This window comes from Anguilla rostrata, chromosome 12 (genome assembly GCF_018555375.3).
Source record: "Anguilla rostrata isolate EN2019 chromosome 12, ASM1855537v3, whole genome shotgun sequence".
Taxonomy (NCBI): Eukaryota; Metazoa; Chordata; class Actinopteri; order Anguilliformes; family Anguillidae; genus Anguilla; species Anguilla rostrata.
In genome coordinates this window covers 3,425,264-3,446,392 of record NC_057944.1, presented here as the reverse complement: position 1 = coordinate 3,446,392, position 21,129 = coordinate 3,425,264, and positions in this window count along the sequence as shown.

Here is a 21,129-nt window from a genome sequence, read left to right as displayed (position 1 = left end):
AGTTCCTTTCTAATTAACTTGCACACGTGGTGACATTTGAAAGTATATCAAGGTTGGCAAAATAATCACGCCATTTTTCAAATAAATGGACTGCTTAAATCAGATCTACAATAACTGGAAATGCTAAAAATGCTAATGTAGTTTCTTTCTTTTGATAAAGTAAAGCTCTGGTTGAACCCAAAGACATACATAAACTACAGTCCTCCTCTGCTGGTAATTCAAATGAAGATAACAAGGGAGACCATCAAATGCCTCCTAATAATAAACAAATTGTTGACATTGTGGATGCAGTTTCTTAGTTTAAATAAGCACTGTATGTGGACATTTACAATTTAAAATATTGTGAATACACTGTGGAACACTGAAGAAGCATACTGTAATATTGCACTGTAATATATCGTATAAAATCACAATGGTTATGTCCATGATTGAATGATATAATGTAGAATTTAAAAAGCTACAGACACTGTCATGGCTCTTACCTTGAGAAGCGTATCTCTGTTGAAAGAACATGATGATAAAGGGGTCTAAGGTGGTTGGTTTCTTGTCTAATTAAACTGTGATTACCTTCTTTCTTTGTATAAGCAGGAAACTCAATTTAAATTCATACAAGAAGTTTCACAAAAGAAATGCTGCAAAGTTACTCAGCAAAGTCCGGCCTCTGAGGCTAACCATTAATCGTTTTTTATAGATTGCTACGCATCGCGAGCAGTAACTTATCTAAAATACCCTGTAGTGTCGAGCAAGTTACTGGTCTATTGTGATAGGGGTATCCATGAAAAGTTTGAAGAATATGTTGTGAAAGCTCATTTTGAAAGCCTCTGGCCTTACTGGTTCAAGCCAATAGGAGCACATCAAGGAGATACAGTGTCTTGACAGTGAGGACCTCTTTAGAAGTTGGTACCAATCTACATGGTGTTTAGGCTATCTGGACAGGAAATACCAGGAAGTAATGACAGGCATGGTGGAAGATTTACTGAGCACTTACCGTGCAAGAAAATTAAGAAGAAGAAAGGAGGATATAAAGAAAATGGCTGTTTTTATTGCATGGTCTAATTAAGATGCAAATTATATGTCCTTAACTGGGCCCATTTACAACACAACAAAAAGTATTTCTGTGCCTGAACAATTACTTCCCCCAGTAGTATTTTCTATAGTAACTTACATTTGTACAGCCGAGCCAAAGTCTGTCTGTTTCAGCAAGACAAATAGATGGGTCTTATCAATTTGGACTCTACTTGGCCATGTTTTGATCATGATAGAGGCAGGCAATATCTCATGACAGCATTTTCCTCTTTATAAACAGGGGCTACCAGGGCTTGTTTAGCAGTACTGTGATCACCTGCATTGCGATGGGAACCGCCCCTATTAGTTTGCATGTCATTAAGGTGATTCATACAATTATACCATGACCAGCGCAGTCACTGTAATTCATGACTGTAGTCTAGCCATGTGATTGCAGGAGAGCTGGAGGGAGGAGCTGATGTCTCCAGTATGTCTCCTCTTTGGCTGCCGTCAGCTGTGCCTGTTCATTTAAACAGCCTGGGAGGCCTTCAGGGCCATGGACAGCGGTGACCTCATGTACAGACCTGCTCACCTGAGGCTGATCTATAATCACACACAGACCTGCTCACCTGAGGCTTATCTATAATCACGCAGGCTACGAGGCGATCTAAAACACACTAGACATGTACCTGAGGCTGATCTATAATCACACACAGGCATGCTCACCTGAGGCTGATCTATAATCACACACAGACCTGCTTACCTGAGGCTGATCTATAATCACGCACAGGCCTGCTTACCTGAGGCTGATCTATAATCACGCACAGACCTGCTTACCTGAGGCTGATCTATAATCACGCACAGGCCTGCTTACCTGAGGCTGATCTATAATCACGCACAGACATGCTCACCTGAGGCTGATCTATAATCACACACAGACATGCTCACCTGAGGCTGATCTATAATCACGCACAGGCCTGCTCACCTGAGGCTGATCTATAATCACGCACAGACATGCTCACCTGAGGCTAATCTGTAATCACACAGAGACAGGCTGAGGCTAATCGTCAATTGCACACAGACACACTGACCTGAGGCTGATCAGTCACTAAACACAGGCATAATCACCTGAGGTTATTCAGCAATCATGAACAGCCGTGTTCACTTGAGGCTGATCTGCAAGCATGCACAGGGATGCTCAACTGAGGCTGATCCACAATCACACACACACATGCTCACCTGAGGCTGATCACCAATTTTGCTTAGAGAGAGTTTTTCCTCGACTGTGTGGGACAAACTATACTATTTATTTATTTATCTATCTTTGACTACCCCAAAGAGGACAATGAAATTGTCATTGGCTCACTCAAAACATTGGCTAACTCTAACTCCTGTTTTTCCTCCTTCAACATCAGGCACCATGACCATGTTGATTACCATGTAACAACAATCTGGAGATATTTTTTTTTTTCCTAAATCTTGTTGTTTTCAAAGACGAAAAAAGTAGTTATAATTCCTTAATCGTACCTTGGAGAAATGAATTATGATAAATCAACATCAACTTAGTAAAAGCTTTTTTGTATTCCAGGTAAAGTGAATGACGGAATGAATGAATCTATTAATTTGCATTTTCATTTTTTTTTAACCTTGAAAAATTTCCCTCAACCACTTAGTAAACAGGCTGTGCCTACAGTGTCCAGCCGTAGCATATTGTTTCCATAGTTCAGGTATAGAACTATAAGTCCACTGCTCTGGTTATCAATATTGTAGGTGGTGAAGTCCACACACAACAGACTACTACTTGATATATATGTATTCTTATTGAACCACTGTGATTTGGGTGCTTCAGTTTCCAGGCTGCGGTATCTCACATTTTGGTCTTTTAAAAACTGTTTTCAAGACGTAGCTGTTATACCCTTAGTATATATACAAATGAATAGGTCCACAACTGAGATTACAAATATGAAATATGTGTGATCTGATAATTTTTTCCACTACTGTGAAAACTAAAAATAAAACAAATAAATATAATGAAAAATCTCCAATGGTGGCCAAAAATCAATTTAAATAGCTGTTTTATCTCTACTCTTGGCAAGCCAGCCAGCGTGCTTGCTCAGTCGTGTCCAAGCAAGTCATTTAAATGTGCCGACTTTGGGGAACTAACTTTACGGCCAATGTAAGCTCCTATAACTGTAGGACTGTAATGTGCTCACTGTCTGAGGCTGGGATGCAATTAAGGGAGTTTAATCTCCAAGGAGGGGCAGTAGTCAGAAATCAGCCTTTATAAATTCAATCAATAACTTGTGCTAGTAAATGTGGAACCATTTGAAAAACTGTTTTTTCATTGAGAAATGTGCATTTCTCAATGAAAGTGGCTGAAGCTTGGTCTGTGTTACTCCAGATTAGTTTAGTCTATGACTGCGCTGCCCCACCCCAAGCCTAATTACTCACTGCCTCGCCAAATTTGTTGGTTTCAGATTCAGGGGAATTCCAGCAATAATGATGAAGTATTGGAGTGCCTTTTGCAGAAGAGTGCTTTTTCGCATAAACTGCTAAATTATTCTCATAGCCTGTTTGCATTTTTATTCCATCTTGGCTCTGTTGCTGTTGCTCTTTTTTTCTGCAGTGTCTGCAGCTGAAGGCCTTGTTTTGATATTGCAGCAGAGAGCAATCAAAACAGAGGGAAAATACGCACGCACATCTTCAGAGTTCATCAGAAATTACGCAGCGGAACTATTCTTCCTAAACAGGAGCAGTCATATAACAGTTGGTGTTGTGCTCAACTTGCAAGACAGAGGCAGGTGTTCATAAATGTAAAAACACAAAACAAAGGAGAAAAAAGAACAAATCACGCTCACTACAGAATTGTGGAAGGTCAGTATATATACAATGTGTGGGATGCATTTCACAGGAAATACCTGTAGCTGTGAATAAACCATGCTTATGAAAAAGCACAATACAAACTGTAACATTTATTTGTACAATTTGTTTCATGAAAAAGTACTTTTGGCAATGCACTTTGAAGTGTCCCTAAAATGTGCAGTAACTGGAACTGCATTTTTATTGCTAATGTTGGACATTAGTAGGTAAACCCTCATTTTTGAACATACAGTGCGGTTCATAAGTATTTAGACAGTGACCGTACTGCAGCACATTGGATTTTGAATGAAACAAAGGATATGTGGTTAAAGCTACAGTCGGCAGCTTTCTCAACAGTCGCAATGCTGTGAAAACAGTTTGAAAACTGTCACGCCCTTTGGCCCTGCCCACAGAGAAAGAGACACAGCCCCTTCCCACTTCACCTCGTCATGAACGTGCACAAACCGTTCTAGCCAAGACTCCTCCGCTAGCTGGATCACAGAAACATTTCCTTGGATTAGTGAAACTGATATGCTGCTTTATAGTATGTGTTATTATTGTGCAGTGTTCGTTGTTCACACGGAAAAACAATTATTTCCCACCGCTGAAGTCAAATTTGTCCTTTGGAAAAGGTTGGTTGAATAAATGAATTCATGCATACTCACACTGAAATAATGGTAGTTGCCATGCTTATTTGTCTTTAGAGTCATGCTCGTTTATCTAACCGTCATGTACAAGCAAATAAATTGCCCAATTTGTCTGTAGGATATGAACCACAAAAACCAACATATACTTTGTGATCCACTGCAGGTAATCTAGCTTTCAGGTAGGATGCTACAATGCATGCTACTGAACCCAAAACACTGAACACAAATGTGGCTAAATATCTTGTGCAATTGGGGAAAATGCAAGTTCTCTGCCATCTCTGCTTTTGCACGTTTGGATTGTGTCAGATACTGAGGGATGGTCTTTCAATCCCTGTGGGCATAAACATGATGATGTCACCTAGAAATATGAAAAGACTTCCGCGGTAGCATACATCAATGTACCCTTTGCTGGTGGAAAGATCAAAAAGATTGGTTTCCAGGGAGAGGAGGTGGTCATGGAGGGAAGGAGGATACATTAGTATTAGTACACACCCAATGAGCTGCAAAACCAAAGTCCCATAGTTCCATTGTCTTTAAAAAGAGAGAGAGAAAAAAAAAACAGGATAGCCATACATAGGACCTGAAGTTATGGTGGGCAGCACATCTGGTGGTCTATGGAAGTCATGGCAGTTCATTTTTTTTGCAGTGCTGAATCTTCCTGTTATGTTCAGTAGGCTGTGTGAGTGTGCATTCTATAAAATCATAAAAAAAGGTTTTTATAAAATGTTATTGTCTTCAGTAAATCACTGAAAGTCTTATGACTGAAATGTTGTTGTTTTTTTCTCAAGTGTTTAGAGGTGTATGTGCCTTTTCTATAATGAATTGTGCATTGTGTGTTCTTATTTTCTATTTACTTTTTAAAATTTATTTTACACTTACACAATTGCTATTGATGACTTGCTTGAAGGTCCAGTTTCAAAGATCCTGTCCTTGAGCAAGAATTCTAATATAATTTTTCTATTGTGAGGAAATCTCACTCAAACATTCCACAGCCTGTCTCTCTGCCCTTGCATTGAACTGTGATTCAATTCAAGCAAATGCTAATGAGTTCTGGAAATAGTGGAAAAATAGCCTAATTTAAGCCCAGTAGCCTTGAAGGCTGACCACACCAAGCAGGCAGGCATTACATATTTTTGCTTTATGTGTGATTATTATTCATTAATTTTATCAAGGGCAAACAGACAGTTGAATACACACATTTATGCCAAGGCAGGATGGCCCTCTTGCCCTGCTTTTTACTGAAAACATGAAACATTTACTGAAATGATCATGTCCTTATTTCATGCGCCTATTTTATTTTAATTCATTTTATTTGAAAGGTCACAGGGGTCCCACACAACCGCATGATCTTCATATAGCATCACCAGCCTTGATCAGAGGTATCTGAACATTCTCCACAAATTCCCCTACCAAACCTGTAGAAAGAAGGCCTGACTGCCGCAGAGAGGCCTACCCGCTAGACTCCTCCAGTACATCCTGACAGTCTCAATCACAGATTTAAAAACGCGAGCAGACGAAGCATTTGTGGCTAAAGCTCCAATTTTATGGCACTCTTTGTCAGATATGATCAGGGCCTTTCCAAGGTCTTCTTTTAAATCAGTCACAAAGATAATTTTTGTTCTAGTGTTTTCAAGCTAAAGCAAGCACTTTTACCCGTACCACCATTTTATTCATCGTTTGTCTTCATTCAGTTTTTATCTCTCTTACCTACACGTTTGTGGGGCTAAGTGCTTCGTGCATCGCACAGTCTATGAATTGCATACGGGCCATTTCTGGCCAGCGGAGGAGCCATTCAGAAGCTGTGCTGGAGGGCTGCTGTACAAGGCACAACCAGGCCAGACATACCCTGCTGGCCCGACACTCCCTACCCTATGCGATACTGGCTAGCGTAACGCTTATTTCCTTCACATTGATATTACAAATAGCTGCTGGGTGTTGCCACTGAGCTGCGAGCTAGTCTTCAAAATGCTTGACAGGCTTTCAGGTATAAATTTAAAATGGATCATTATGCCATTGCATTGTGTTATTTAGTGCCCAAATACCATCTTCATTCTATTTTCAATTTCTGCTGTCAAATTTAAAGGGCAAGCAATGCATCCAGCAGCTTATACGAGTATAGACCCCATAAACAAACAGCTGTGTTTATATTGCTGGGCGCACTCATCACCATTATGGCTGGGTTCTTGTAACAGAAGTAGTGGGTGTCAGGGATTCTGTGATTTTAGCCATTTTTTGGCAGTTCCTTATTTTTTGCCATTATCGTGATTTCCCGCGTTTATTGTGCTTTCTGTGATTTTTTTGGCAGCTTTGGATGGTAACTGTCATCCTTAATTTAGCCTGATTTGTATAGGCCTAAGCATTTTAAACCATATTGCCAAATGCTGGGAGAAACAATGTTAACAGATTCTGGAATGCGTTGGGACCAAGATTCCTGGCCTTGTCAATCTTTGCAATCCAAAGATGTTTGTTAGGCGCTCTATCCCCCGTTACAGTAACATTGTCACTGACAACAGGCACTTCATCAAAGACTCAGACCTCACTGTGTACATCATGATGTACCCATACAAACAGGAAAGAAATATAAAAACAGATACATGGCAACCATGTTTTATTATATCACTAATGCAATTTGAGCATACTGTTTATAACAGCAATTAAAGGAGAAAAAGCATGTGCTTTCTGTCAATGATGGACTGAAGCGATTACACGCACCAATCATTTTACTCATATTTCTTCGAGAGGCAACTGCCCAGTGATTTTATTGAAACTTCAAGCACCGGCTACTGTTTTTACGGTTGTGGATGCTATTTCAATCATTTCCCACTGCTGCACATGATATATTAATTTATGAAATTAATTATTTTTAAACATTTCTGTGACCTTTTTTGTTATCCATGATTTTCAAAAACTTTCAGTTGTGACTACTCCATGACTTTAGCCAATATTTTCTGACAAACACGCAATCTTAATCATCATTCATTTTTATTAACCAGTCTTTAACACAGTGACAGAAAACCCCCATGTATGCAAGCAGGGCTTCTGTGGCAGGGCGCAATCCAGGAGAAGGAATCAGGACACCATGGGGCCTGGGTACAGGTGCACCTGGGTTGCATTATCCATTCAGGCCAAGGTTTTAATAGTGTGCTCCTTTGCCCAGTATGCATCTGAGGTCGGGGGTGAAGCAAGATTTGGCAATGAAAGAGCCAACAGAAATAAACTTGGGAAACTTGCTAACCTGATGCCACGGAAACATGTTGATGATTTTGTTTTATTTTTAGTTTTTTTTGGGTTATTATTTTCTGACTTGGACACCACAAGGGCACACAGTGAAGTTGTTGTTTTTGTTGTTGTAATGCTGAACCTGCCCTTGTGTGCCATTGCTGTTAAACAGGAATAATTATAGAAATCCAAACCGGGTCAAACACATCTGCCTGCTTTTATCTGCTCTTTGCTGTCTGCAGCATTCAAATCAATATAACATTCATAATAAGTTGTTTATTTAATGAAGGACATGGCAGTGAATCTAAATATTGGATCTCTATCACTAACATTGATTTTCTTTTCAAATAAGATGCAACAATGGCAACAGGCAGTGACTGAAACAGAAAAATGTCAATGGTTGCATTTGTGGACATGGCAAGACATGTACTGCATTAATCTAATCATAAATGACCACTTCTTGGCATGATGCAGTCTTTCCCAAGAGTCTGGTAGTTACAACCTGACCTCTATCAGAGACCCTGACAGAGACCATCACTGACAACCGGACTCTTCAGCCAACTTGTTGAGTGAATCAGCAATAATGTTAGTTATTCAGTTGAAATGTACATCACATCATTTCCACGGACCAAGCAGTGCGTTCTCACACCCAATAGATATGATCACCTCGCTCTTCAACTGCAAGCACACATCAAGTCATGCTTTCCCCAGACACTCCCACATATCAGCTCTTTAAAAGCCCCCCCATTACCTTTTAAGCAGCCTTAAAAAGTGTAATTACATGTGTAATAACTGCACTTGCAACAGACCTACTGCCAACTCCAAGTGAGGCTCAAATATGAGCAAAGAATATGTGAGCAAAAAGCTGTGTGGGTTGGAAAGTTTGCCAGAGAAACTGTTTAACGGGTATTCTGCTATTCTCCCTCTTCCTAATTTACGACGCCCCCTGCTTCCCCCTCTGTGATGACTAATCGCGTAAATATTTTCAGCCGCGAGCGCTGGAAGAAATGGTAGACCTCTAGGGCACAGCATGCAAGCGCCGAAAACACCTTTTCATTCATGCAAATCATTTTAGATCTCCTTGAAATCTCCCATGAATCTTCCACTGTTTCACTGCAAAATGCTGCATGGTTTTGCATTTCAAAAACAGGCAACAGAGAAGCCTTGACTAAATCCCCATCAAGGACATTTCAATTGCCTTTTAGACAGTGGAGGTAGTGGTGATCAAACTGGCTTAATGGCAATTAGGATCCGCTATGGTGGATAATAAGTGTCTAAAAGGCATCCTGGGTTGTTATATTAGAAAATATGAACCCAGAGAAAGTGATTGAATGCATGTTTCCAGTGGTAAGTGTAGCTTGTAATGGTCTTGCTTCATGCCTGGTACATTGAAAACTTTCCCTGGGGGTTAATTTTGAATTCTTGAATTTGAACAGACAATGTAATAATGTATCCTAAACTCTTGATGATAATTAAATGATAAATGCAAGGCTAACTATTGACAATTATTCATAGCAACCACTGGTACCATCCATCCATCCATTATCTATACCCATTTATCTGGCCAGGGTCACGGCAAAAGGCAGGAATACACCCTGAAAAGGCTGCCAATCTATCGCAGGGCACACACACGCCATTCACTCACACACACTCATACCTATGTGTTATTTAGTCTCCAATTAGCCTACCTGCATATCTTTGGACTGTGGGAGGAAACCCACGCAAACATGGCGAGAACAAGCAAACTCCACACAGAAAGGCCGCAGCCGTATTCAGACCTGGGATAATCTTGCTGTGAGGCAAGTGCTATGAACCATTGTTACTGCCAAGGAAAATGTTAGTTGATGAGCCTGAAACTTAAACATTGTGAACCCATTTAAAAAATTGTTTTTGAGACACAGATCTAAGACAGCCAAAGGTGCATCTCTGGTTGCCATGAATACAAAACATACCTCTGTTAGTACGTCCAGCCAAATTCACAAGCTCAAAAAAAAGAAACAAAAGAAATGAAAATGTTAAGATGTTGGCTTCATCTAAACTTTAGACATATTACCTTATTTCATTCAATGATCACAGTAATTTTAGCTGTTTCAAGACCTTTTTTAGCATAACAAAATTAAATAAGGCTCCTTAACACAAGTTCTCATTTCATCAAGTATTCTCATCAAAAAATGTTTTGTTTTTTTTTTTACTTTTTTTCCACTTTATTATTATTATTATTATTATTATTTTTCCGGAACCCCTGAGGTAACACTGGGGAAATGCAATCACCCCATCATGCTTTCAAGTGAACATAGACACTGTGGAGGAGGAGGTGTTGTTTGCTGTGGGAAAAGAGGTAGGAAATTAACAGTTTTTTTTTCAGCATTCAGAATGAGCAAAGTGGTGGTGGTTTTTCTTAAAAAGGAAGCTGTTATCAGTCACCCGATTCAAAGCGGTGTTGTAGTGAAAGGACAATTTTTGCAGGTGACATCACTTTCCACTCCAGCAACTGTTATTTCTAATGTTCCACCATTCATTAAGAATGAGGTGTTGGAGAGGGAATTAGTCTGCTTTTGGTCATTTTGCCAACTGTTAAAGTGACTCCCCTGTGTTTTAAGATTGAAGCACTTGAATATTCATGTTTCTAAATTAGAAGTGACGTTTTGGTGCAGGACACGCAGAATTTGCATGTCCACATAAGGCAACAAAAGAGATTCCAAATAAATCTACTGAGGAGCTATCTCAGGAAGCTGGGGCAGTACAGGCTGCAGCACAAGCACACTACATAGCCAAAAGTATGTGGACACCTGACATCCAACATCTCATCCAAAATTAGGGGCATTAATATGGAGTTAGTCCACCCTTTGCTGCTATAACAACCTCCACTCATCTGCGAAGGCTTCATACTAAATGTTGGAGCATTGCTGCAAGGATTTGCTTATATCAGCCAGAAGAGCATGCGTGAGGCCAGGCACTGATTGGACGATTACTCCTGGCTTGCGGTTGGCTTTCCAATTGATCCCAAAGGTTTTGGATGGGCTTGCGGTCAGGGCTCTGTGTAGGCCAGTCAAGTTCTTCCACACCATTCTCAACAAAACATTTCTATATGGACCTTGCTGTGTGCCCGGGGGCATTGCCACGCTGAAACAGGAAAGGGCCTTCCCCAAACTGTTGGGGAAGTAGAGAATTGTCTAGAATGTGATTGTATGCTGTAGCATTAAGATTTTCCTTCACTGGAACTATGGGGCCTAGCCCAAACCATGAACAACAGCCCCAGACGAAGGGGTGTCCACATACTTTTGGTCATATAGTGTAGTTTGTGATTTGGCTGATCTGGGGACAGAGCTGGCTGAACAGAGCAAGGGTGCATGGCTATTAGGTGTTGAAACAGCATCTCAAACCAGGTTGGCGCGGTCTGAGGACACGATTCCCGGAGTGTCTGAGCTGGCTGTTGTGGAACTTATGGGAGTAAGTGAGAGGAAGGGGGTGAGGGTAGTAGTACTATAGAGGGTAGAGGGTAGTGGTTTGGAGGAAATTTGTGAGGAATCAGTGGTGAAGGGTTTTTGGGTTAGGAGTTAGGGATTGAGAGTTTTATTCTGATGATTCAGGTACTTCACAATTTGCACAGTGCCAAATGTATGATGGGTCAATGCATCCAACTGAGGATTTAGATATGTTTCTTGTTTGGACAAAGGGGATAAGGAATGCTGATGCAGAGGAGTTTGTCACCAGTGGGGATAGATTTTTGTGGTCAATAAGGGTATCTAGCTAACGGGTGGATTCTGATGGATTGACTACACAAAGCTACTCCTCTTCTGCTTTCCTGTTCATCTTCTATTTGATGTTTTTTTTTCTATTTTAATTTGTATCATGGGAATAATACTGGTGATGAACAATTTGGTGGCAGCTACTTTATGACATAAGCTGGTTGTGCTAACCCCACCGTGTGGATTGTTTCAGGAAGTGCAGAGGGTCCTGATTGATTCTTTCTGACCAGAACAGCACTGGCTGAAGGCAGCAGTGCTGTATCTGCCTCTCCAGGAAGGTGGACAGGGCCTGATTAACCTGGAGAGCAGAGCTGCAGCTTTCTTTCTTTGTTCTGCAGATAATGCAGACAGCACTAAAACTGCTGCACCATCAGAATGTCTGCTGGAGAGGGCCGACCTGTAACCTGCTGCGATGGGTGGGTGGCTTGGGGCTTCTTGACCATCATTTATTTACTCTTCAGTTCGATAGTTTGAATATTTCTGGCTGTACAAGATTTTTTAAGTTTTGAAGATGTGGGCAAGAAAACAATGTATTTTGTTTGTGTGAAGGTCTGCCACTTGACAGAACTGAAAGATATCAGGCAGGATATGTGGTAGGTGATGTTTACTGATGTACGTATGCCGGTGGATGTAGGGGTTTTTATAAACAACCCTTACCAAAGAGGTCTGGGGATCTATAGTGGAGGCAAGTCCATGGCCTCCAATGTACATGTGGCACGTTTAGATCCAGGGAAGAGTAGAGGGTTCCCCTTCTGCTGAAAAAAGAATATGGTTGCTCATGTTTTTACAGATAGCCACGGATTAGGAGACTTGTTTGGGAAATTAAGGGAAATGTGTGGGAGGCTGGGGTTCTAGTTCTGTCAGCCTTTATTTTTTGGGGGGCCAGGGTCCAGTTTTGTGCATGTGTAACCACCACATTGGACCTTTGTCTTAATACTGGACTTTCATGATTCCATTGCCTCGTAGTGTCATAAATACCACAGGCTGTATACAGCACCTGGAAAGACAATATAACCAGACCACAGTGGTCTTCAGGACATGGGACAGTCTTGCAACTTTTTTTACCCCGACTAACACCCCTTGGACTGGACAAGAGAAGATCCAGCACATAACATGCGATAAACAGACAGCCAGGACATGGTCTATTTTCTTGTTGTAAAAAGCTTCCACAGGCACTCCTGGGTCAGAGGGGAACCAGCCTAAGACCAATACCCACATTATGTAGTGAAATAATGCATTATGTGTATGTTCGTGAAAATTACTGGTGATGATATGATAAATGTGGTGGACAGGGAATAATATGTGATGCATAGACTGGCACACTGATCTGTTATGAGATCAGGGAATAGGGAGGTTATGAAGTATGGATGGAGAGGAAAGAAAGTATATTTATATACAGATAAGTATGCTTGCATAATTGTCTGGGTCACAGTGGGGCACCACCGTGGACCTCCATACAGAGGTATCTAAATAAATTAAAGTTACATTCATAAGATAATGCACCATCGTCCAAAGCATCTTATTACTATGACAAGATCATAGGCGAGTATACTATGCAGTTCCTCTCCTCCTGGAAGGTGGGGGGTCTCTTGGTGGTGAGACAGGGTGTTACAGCCTTGCTCCTCATCATACCTTCTTTGGGAAAACTAAGGAAATTATGGGATGTGGAAGGCTTCCTCAGGGTGGCATTTAAGGGAAGTCCAAACAGACATTCAGGGAGAATCTGCTTAACAGTTCTCCTGGTACCATAGTCCTCTCATACAAGCATTTTGGGCATACAGTACATCAGTACTGTCCTTAAATACCTTTTTGCCTTATTTTGCCAGATTGTGTGTCTTTTCTCTTCATATAAAATAGTGGTCTTTGCTTTGTAAATAAAATATTTACCTTTCAGCATTGTTGGAACTGCCTATCCTTATCGTCAACTGTGTGTGAGGCAAGCCTCAAGTTCTTTCACAGTGGAGGGTCTTGTTGTAGACCTCACTTAAGTTTGTTAAGGAGCTGGTATCATTAGTTATCATTAGTTTAAGGGTGTGTTTTTTTGTTGTTTTTAAAATAAAGTATCAACTGTTAAAGGTCTCCCCCCCCCCCCTCCCCTCTCTCTCTCTCTCGACAATTAAACAGTGTGGTGAAAACCGGAATTGCCCCTTCTCCCTCCCAGGGGAGTCACACAGTGTGTGATAACTGTCTTTCCTAAATATCTTGCAAACGTCTGTGAACTCACAATGGCAGGCTGTGTTTGTTAGTATTGTACTGTTCTGAGTTTGGAAATTATATTCTGTTATATATTATTATGCCCTGTTCTGTGTAAAGTGTATTAAATGTGTCATGTATTGAGCATCATTTGGACCTCTACTACTATGAGAAGCTTGTGCTTTGCCTCTTTGTTTGCATACCTGGTTGGTTGTATACATGTATTGAGGAAAACATGCTACACTTGATGTGTTTCATGTCAAATAACACTGATTTATATTTGCATCATAACACTGGAGATGTTAATAGGTATGTGAGTATCTACCGGCTGGCTGCTTGTGGTGAAGTGTGGCGCGTGTCTTGCATTTTGAAAGAAATCTCTATTGGCAATTATTGTCCAATGACTTCATTATTGTTCTTTATTTAAGCAGGCAGGCTAACTAAGATCTCAATACTCTTTTGCAGGGATGACCTGGGAAATTGAAGTGGGCATGCAATGCGCTTGTGTAGCCAATAAGATTGTGGGGTTATGATTAGGTGGCCAGATATAGAGAAACAGTGTTCTTTTTAAAAAAAAATTTATTCATTCATTCATTCATTGTCATAGTCTTCTTCTGTTACTACCACTAATACTACTATGACTACTAATAATAACAATACATTATTGATAAAATGCATGACATTGAGCTTTGTAAGTGTAATTACAGTTAGAAGATTTTGACAATTGACAATTATGCATTTATTTACTTGTTTATTTCCCATAAAGGTCCACAAAGTGAGCATTTATATGGCCTGTCCCTAGGGAAACCCAGCTGACTGAATGCATTTGATGGGAAGGAGGGAAAATACTGGAAAGTGTCTTTCAGATATGATTCATTCATATTTATTTATCAGCTGCGCAGATCAAAAGCAGCTTCCGTGGCTCAGAAGCATAGCACAGCTGTAGAGCCACTCAGCGCTAGCATCTATGATTAAAGCGACTACTGCACAAAAAAGCTATGCATAAATATCAAGGGCTAGCCTTTCTGTGCATCACATACACTGTAACATCTGAGCATCTAAGCCCACTAAGTATGAAATCATACCTCATGCCAATGACAGGCAGAATAAATACCCACATTTTGTATAGACTTTTAGTTGTGAAAAGAATATCTTTTTTTTTTTTTTTTTTACAGGTTTATTTTAGCAAGACTGAAATTTAGCATAGTGCTAAGCTCTGGCTGTATAAACAGAGCTGCAAGGACACTGGCTATTTTCCCTTGAGTCAAATAAAATGTGGCAACTAATATACCGATGTGACTGCACAGTGAGGCTGCAGTAAATGCGGACAAATAGCTTTTCTCCATCATAATGCACCCGCTAAAAATGCCTTATTTTTTATAAATAGAGGACCATCATGGCAGGAGGAGGCTCTGCATTAGCAGTCAAGGAGATATTTATGAAAAAGCGAGTGTGAATCGTGATGCAGGGGTGCCCCCACTATCAACATGGGGAGGGTATTCCTGGCGCACCCCCCCCCCCCCCTATTATTTTAACCTGTATCTCTATGACCTGTTCCTCACATTGAGGGTCATTTCTTACTTTCCTCAGAAAAACACATAACCTTGATGCATGTGGAGGTGAATGTTTACTTTGAAATAATCTGCAAACAAAAAAAAAAAAGTTATATTTATATAAGGTTTAAGCACAAGTGCATTTATATTGTTTTTTAACGGAAACTGTTTTTGCCAAAGGTCCTCCTGAGATTTATTCCCACTGGGCAGTTTATTTATTTGTTTATTTATTTTCCCTCACTACTGTGTTCTTCCCACTGGGGAGTTATTTTTCCTCCCTTGCTGGTTTTCTTTGTGGATCTGATCCAGAGTTTTTTTCACTTCAAAGCATAAATGCAACAGCTTCACTGTAAAAGCAGCTAAACAAATACAACCGTATTGAATTGACTTACCTGTGAGACTGTCACCCTATGTTTACTACATTTGAATATGTGTTCATGACTAGTCTATCTCACTTACACAGCATACCTGAGAACTGGTCCATTGAAAAAAGATTAAATATTTCATATTGTGCATGGTAAGCTGACAAATACACAAATAGCTTAAGAAGCCCTGAGATAAACTAATCCATCAGGGAAGGATAAACAACAGATTGTATTTTACTCTGTGCTCTATCTGAGCAGGCCTCTTTGTACCTTAAAATCAGGTGACATTCCTTTAATATAGCACGCTGTCATCGACTGATGCCATATAATATTCACTGCACAAGCTGTATCAAACGTGTGCATTAACCTTTAGCCTTATTGATCTTGTTATACATGATGGTCCCATTATTCAGCTCCCTGTTTTGGCTTTATTTTGACATTTGTAGCCTAGTAACGAGGGGGCAGGCCAAGGCCACCGCTGCCCACGAAACCAAATTATGCTTTATTGACGCAACCAACTCATTTCCAATGAAAGAGAGAGTTTGTGTTTATGTTACTCACAAAGCTCAGATGAGCATTCTGTCGGAGTGTGAATATTCACTAAAGACTTCAGCTGCACTGACCATTCATTTACACCTGGGAACCGATGATGTTATGTTTCACTATAGAAGTGACAAATCGTTTTGTTTTTCTAGTAGAGTTTTGTGCATGTGTGTGTGTTGTGGACTGTTCCTAAAGATGATTGATTTCCTTTCCACTCTTTCTTTGCTTCATTATGTAGGGGTGAGAGGGGGCGGCAGTAACAAGGCCAGGATGATGAAATCGGGAGTTAGAACTGACCCCAACACGCCTTGTCTGTGAGAACCATAAAACTCATTTCTCATTGTCTTTATTTAAGAAGCAAGTAGTGTTGAATTATTGAGTGCTTGTTAAATACACATTTCAGAATGATACAAATGAATTGCTTCTGACAAAGGGTGAGGAGGATGTGAGGAAAAGATTTAGCGAGATATAAAGGGCTGCCTTTGGATCCAAATTTTATGCTTTCTACCTGACATTCCCTTCCCTTGCTTGAAGGAGGGCATCCCCAAAATGGCAGGATGAAATATGGCACCCACATGAAATGGCGTTCAGATCAGATTTATGAAAGAAGAGGGAGAAATTACACTCCCTCGCTCCCTCAATTTTCTTCTCTCCCACCAAGGCAAGCTTCCCTCTAAAAAGGGATCTCCACAATTCAATGCTCCACTCGTGAAGAAGACAGGATGAGTCAGTGCGATGTAAAATGGAGGAGGCACTATTTTTTTTTTTTTTTGTAGGACTGACTGATTGATTGAAAAGTTTATTTGTCCCCTTGGGGAAATTTGTCTTGGACATTTATAACTACTGCATGTACGCAACAACGCAACATCATAAATATACATACATATACTCACATGAACACACATCCACACATACCTATACATACACACATACATATACATGCACATGCATATAAGTAGAATAAAAACATTCACATACACATAAAACATGAAAACACAATCTTGGATTTTGTAGACTATCTGCTATTCAGGGCTTTGATGGACAAAAGGACAAAGGAGTGTTGGTATGGGTTAAATGTGCTCAAGGGGTTCCTGGACCCTCAGGGGAGGAGCTGGGATTCATTGTGTGAGACATGGCTGGGATCTGAAATAATTATTTGGGCCTGTTTGAGGATGGTTTTCTCACATATGAACTGGAAGGCAGGATGTCGTCTGACTCCCAAGATTTTCATGCTTCTCTGGATCCGACAGGTAATATGGGCCTTCAGCTGAAAAGAAAGAGTCAAAACTCCAGTAGCCAAAACCAAATGAAATGTCATAGCACAGGATCCGTTCCACTGTGGCAGTGTAGAAAGCAACATTGCTTTTTGGTTGACATTGTCTTCCTGGATCTTCAAAGTCAATCCATTATCAAGATGAATGCCCAAGTATTTGTATGAGGTCACTCGGGCTATCTCAGGTTGTGAATGAGCACTGGCAAAAGGTCCCTGATACTTCTGGGGTCTTTTATAACATTGAGGATAAGATGGCGTCTGTTGTACCACTGGACAAATTGGTGGATCTCTTCTTTGTAAGTTGTGACATCTGAGTCATTTTTGTAAAATACCCAAGATGGCTGTGTCATCAGAGAACATGTCATTGTGGTTATGGGGAGTGCTGCTGATGCATGCATTGCTATACAGGATGAATAGGATTGGTGAACTAACACATCCTTGAGGGGCCCCTGTACCTCTTGTAAGTGGATCAGCTAAGGTCTTATTAACTCTAACCTGTTGAATGTGATTGGTCAGGAAAGAGTGGTACCACTTAATGATAGATGGCTTGACATTGATCTCTTGAAGTACATTCACCAAGATATGAGGTTGCATGGTGTTAAAAGCAGAACTGAAGCCTGTAAACAGTCTAGCATAGGCCCTAGGATTTGGTAGTTATTTGGTGCACTATGGTGTTGACTGATAGAGATCTAGCTTTGAGGCAACACTAAACCACAACTCATTCAAAATTATCTTCTCCATACACTTCACTACAACGGATGTTAAGGCGAAGGGTCTAAAATCATTATTCTCCAATGCGGAGGGTTTCTTAAGAGACAGGTGTAATTACTTCTGTTTTCTATAATTCTGCAACAGCATGAATCTATAGATCTCTGAAAGACAACCCCAGACTGAGGACAATTCCTCTGCATGTATTTTTTAACAGAAAAAGCAGAAATACCATCTGGTCCTGAGGTCATGCTAACATTGACATGGTTTAAGACTTCCAGGACAGATTTCAAATCAATTCCCAGTCTATCTCCAGATACATAAATGTTAATACTTAAATAATTCAGCACTATGTTACACTCATGGGTGAAATCACAAATGTCTTGTATAAAACGTTCAGGTCATTTGCCTTAATTAGTTCATCTATGGCACACAGGGGTCCTTCACAGTCTTTATGATTGTATTCTTTTCATGGAGTCCCATAGTTTTAATTTGTGTTTTGAAAGCATTTCTCAAATTCCTCCATATAATGTATCCTTACTTACCTCAGCCTGTGATCCAGTTCTTTTTGTTCTGTTTATTACCTGACCCTGTGATCCAGTTCTTTTTGTACAGTTTTTAGCTGTACATAGTCCTTGTGCCTGAAGGCCTCCTTTTTCAAGTTAATGTGGTCTTTAGTCTTCTTTGTAGTATAAGGTTTATTGTTGTGGAACTTTTTATTCTCCAGTGGGATCACAGTGTCAAGACAGAATTTGATATAGTCTATTGACTTCCGTAGCAATGTCCAACTCTCAATCCTATGTAGAGCTATCCCAGTCTGTGCATAAAAAACAAACTTTTAGTGTTTCTGTACTGTGCCTCGGTCCATGTGTCTACTGTCTTGATCAGAGTTTTTCTACTCTTTAAAACTGTCTTGTATGTGGGGATAAAAACAAACAGAGTTGTGATCAGAGTTGGACAGAGGTGGTGCTGCTATGGCAGTAAAGCCCACTTAATATTACCACAGCGTTTGTCCAGAGTCATATTTTACCTTGTTTCACACTGGAAGTTATGCCTCATACCTATACAGAAGGTGGTCATTCAAACTTTACACACCAAAGTGTGAAATGGCAATCACTTGTAGTGGAAATAATCTGCAATTTAGCTGTGTTACACTTACAAATTGTAAAAATGAAGAGGAAAAAATCACATTTATTCTACCGCAGCATCCTGCCTCTGGGCTGGGTTTACATCACAGGCTATGTTAGCCCTGGCCAGGCAGCACTGCCCCTTGGTGTGCCTTATCTACCCCTGGCAAGACTCCCAGGTAATGTCTGCACAAGCCTCATCCGTTTCTTTGGGAATATTTTTCCTCTCACGTGGATTTGTGTTATGTACCTTCCATCATCATGCCAGCGAACTCCTCAGTGGGGTTTAGGAATGGGGAATAGGGTTGAAGAAACAGATTAGAGGATCTAGGATGGTTAGTGAGCCAGTTGCGCACCACAGCTGTGCGGTGAAAACTGATGTTGTCCCAAATAACAACGTAGCTTGACTGCGCTGGCTGCCCTGGCTCTCTCAACTCTTGTTGAAATATATTATCCCGAAGACCATCAAGGAAAGCCAGCAGTTGTGCTGTGTTGTATGGGCCCAGGGTTGCATGGCGGTGGAGGAGCCCAGGATGGCTGATGGCAGCACACAGTGCAACAGCGCCTCCATGCTGGCCAGGGACATCCGCAGTGGCACACGCTAGTTAGCTTAGCCTCAAGTGTCATGCTGGCCTTATGGAGTTGACACACTAGTTAATTTAGCCTCAAGTGTCATGCTGGCCTTGTGGAGTTGACACACTAGTTAATTTAGCCTCAAGTGTCATGATGGCTTTTACGGAGCTGACAAACTAGGTAGCTTAGCATTAAGTGTTAAGCTAGCTTCTACGGAGCGGACACGCTAGTTAGGTTAGCTTCAAGTGTCAAGCTGGCCTTATGGAGTTGACATGATAGTTAGCTTAGCCTCAAGTGTCATGCTGCCTTTTACGAAGCTGACACACTAGGTAGCTTAGCATTAAGTGTCAAGCTAGCTTCTACGGAGCGAGCACGCTAGTTAGGTTAGCCTCAAGTGTCAAACTGGCCTTATGGAGCTGACACACTAGTCAGCTTAGCATCAAGTGTCAAGTAGGCCTTAAACTTGTCCTCTTTGTTTCTCTTTCCACGAGGCCCCCACCCCCTACCTCACCCTGAGTTTCCTCAACCTGAATCCACGGGAGCACTCCAACCCTCTCCCTCGATCCGTGGTCATGGACTGCTTCAGCCCTGTTTCTCCCCTGCCCATGCCTTGACACAGCCTGGCTCCTCTAAACTGTACTATACTGAACTATTTGGTCTTCTATTATTCCTGTTAGCTTTCACATCAGCTGTTACCTGTTCAACCCATTTTATTACTTTAAACCAGGCTGGCCAGTGGAGGATGGGCTCTCCCTTTATTGTCGGGTGCTCCCCGAGATTTCTTCCCATTGGGGAGTTTTTTTCTTGCCACTGTTTGAGGGTTTTCTTTCCACTGGGAGATTTTTTTACCTTATGTACTTGCTATTTGGGGGTTCAGGTCTGGTGTTTGATCTGTTTGCTCTTTTTGCTCTGTTTCTTGCTTTGCTACTTTGTAAAGCATCTGTGTGATAGTTCTCTGTAAAAAGTGCTATACAAATAAAGTTGAATTGAACTGAATAATGTTCTGTTCTGCTCTCTTCTCCTCCATTTGGTGAGGTTAAATCCTGCCTCATCAATGAAGATGCACTCATGTGAGGTGTCTCTGGCATCACCCTGTAATATTCTCTACAAAATAGATATGGTTAGGTATATTAGTGTATATAAATACAGTAAATCAGTAAAACACTTTATTTGTACATATTCAAAGCCCTGGCCTTGACTCTCTGAATTTCTCTCAAAAGGAACCCTGTATGCTTGTTATGTTCATATTTGATTGTGTTTGAAGGATGCAGTCAATGGTTTAAATTCTGATTTGACCTTCATGTTCAATTATTCT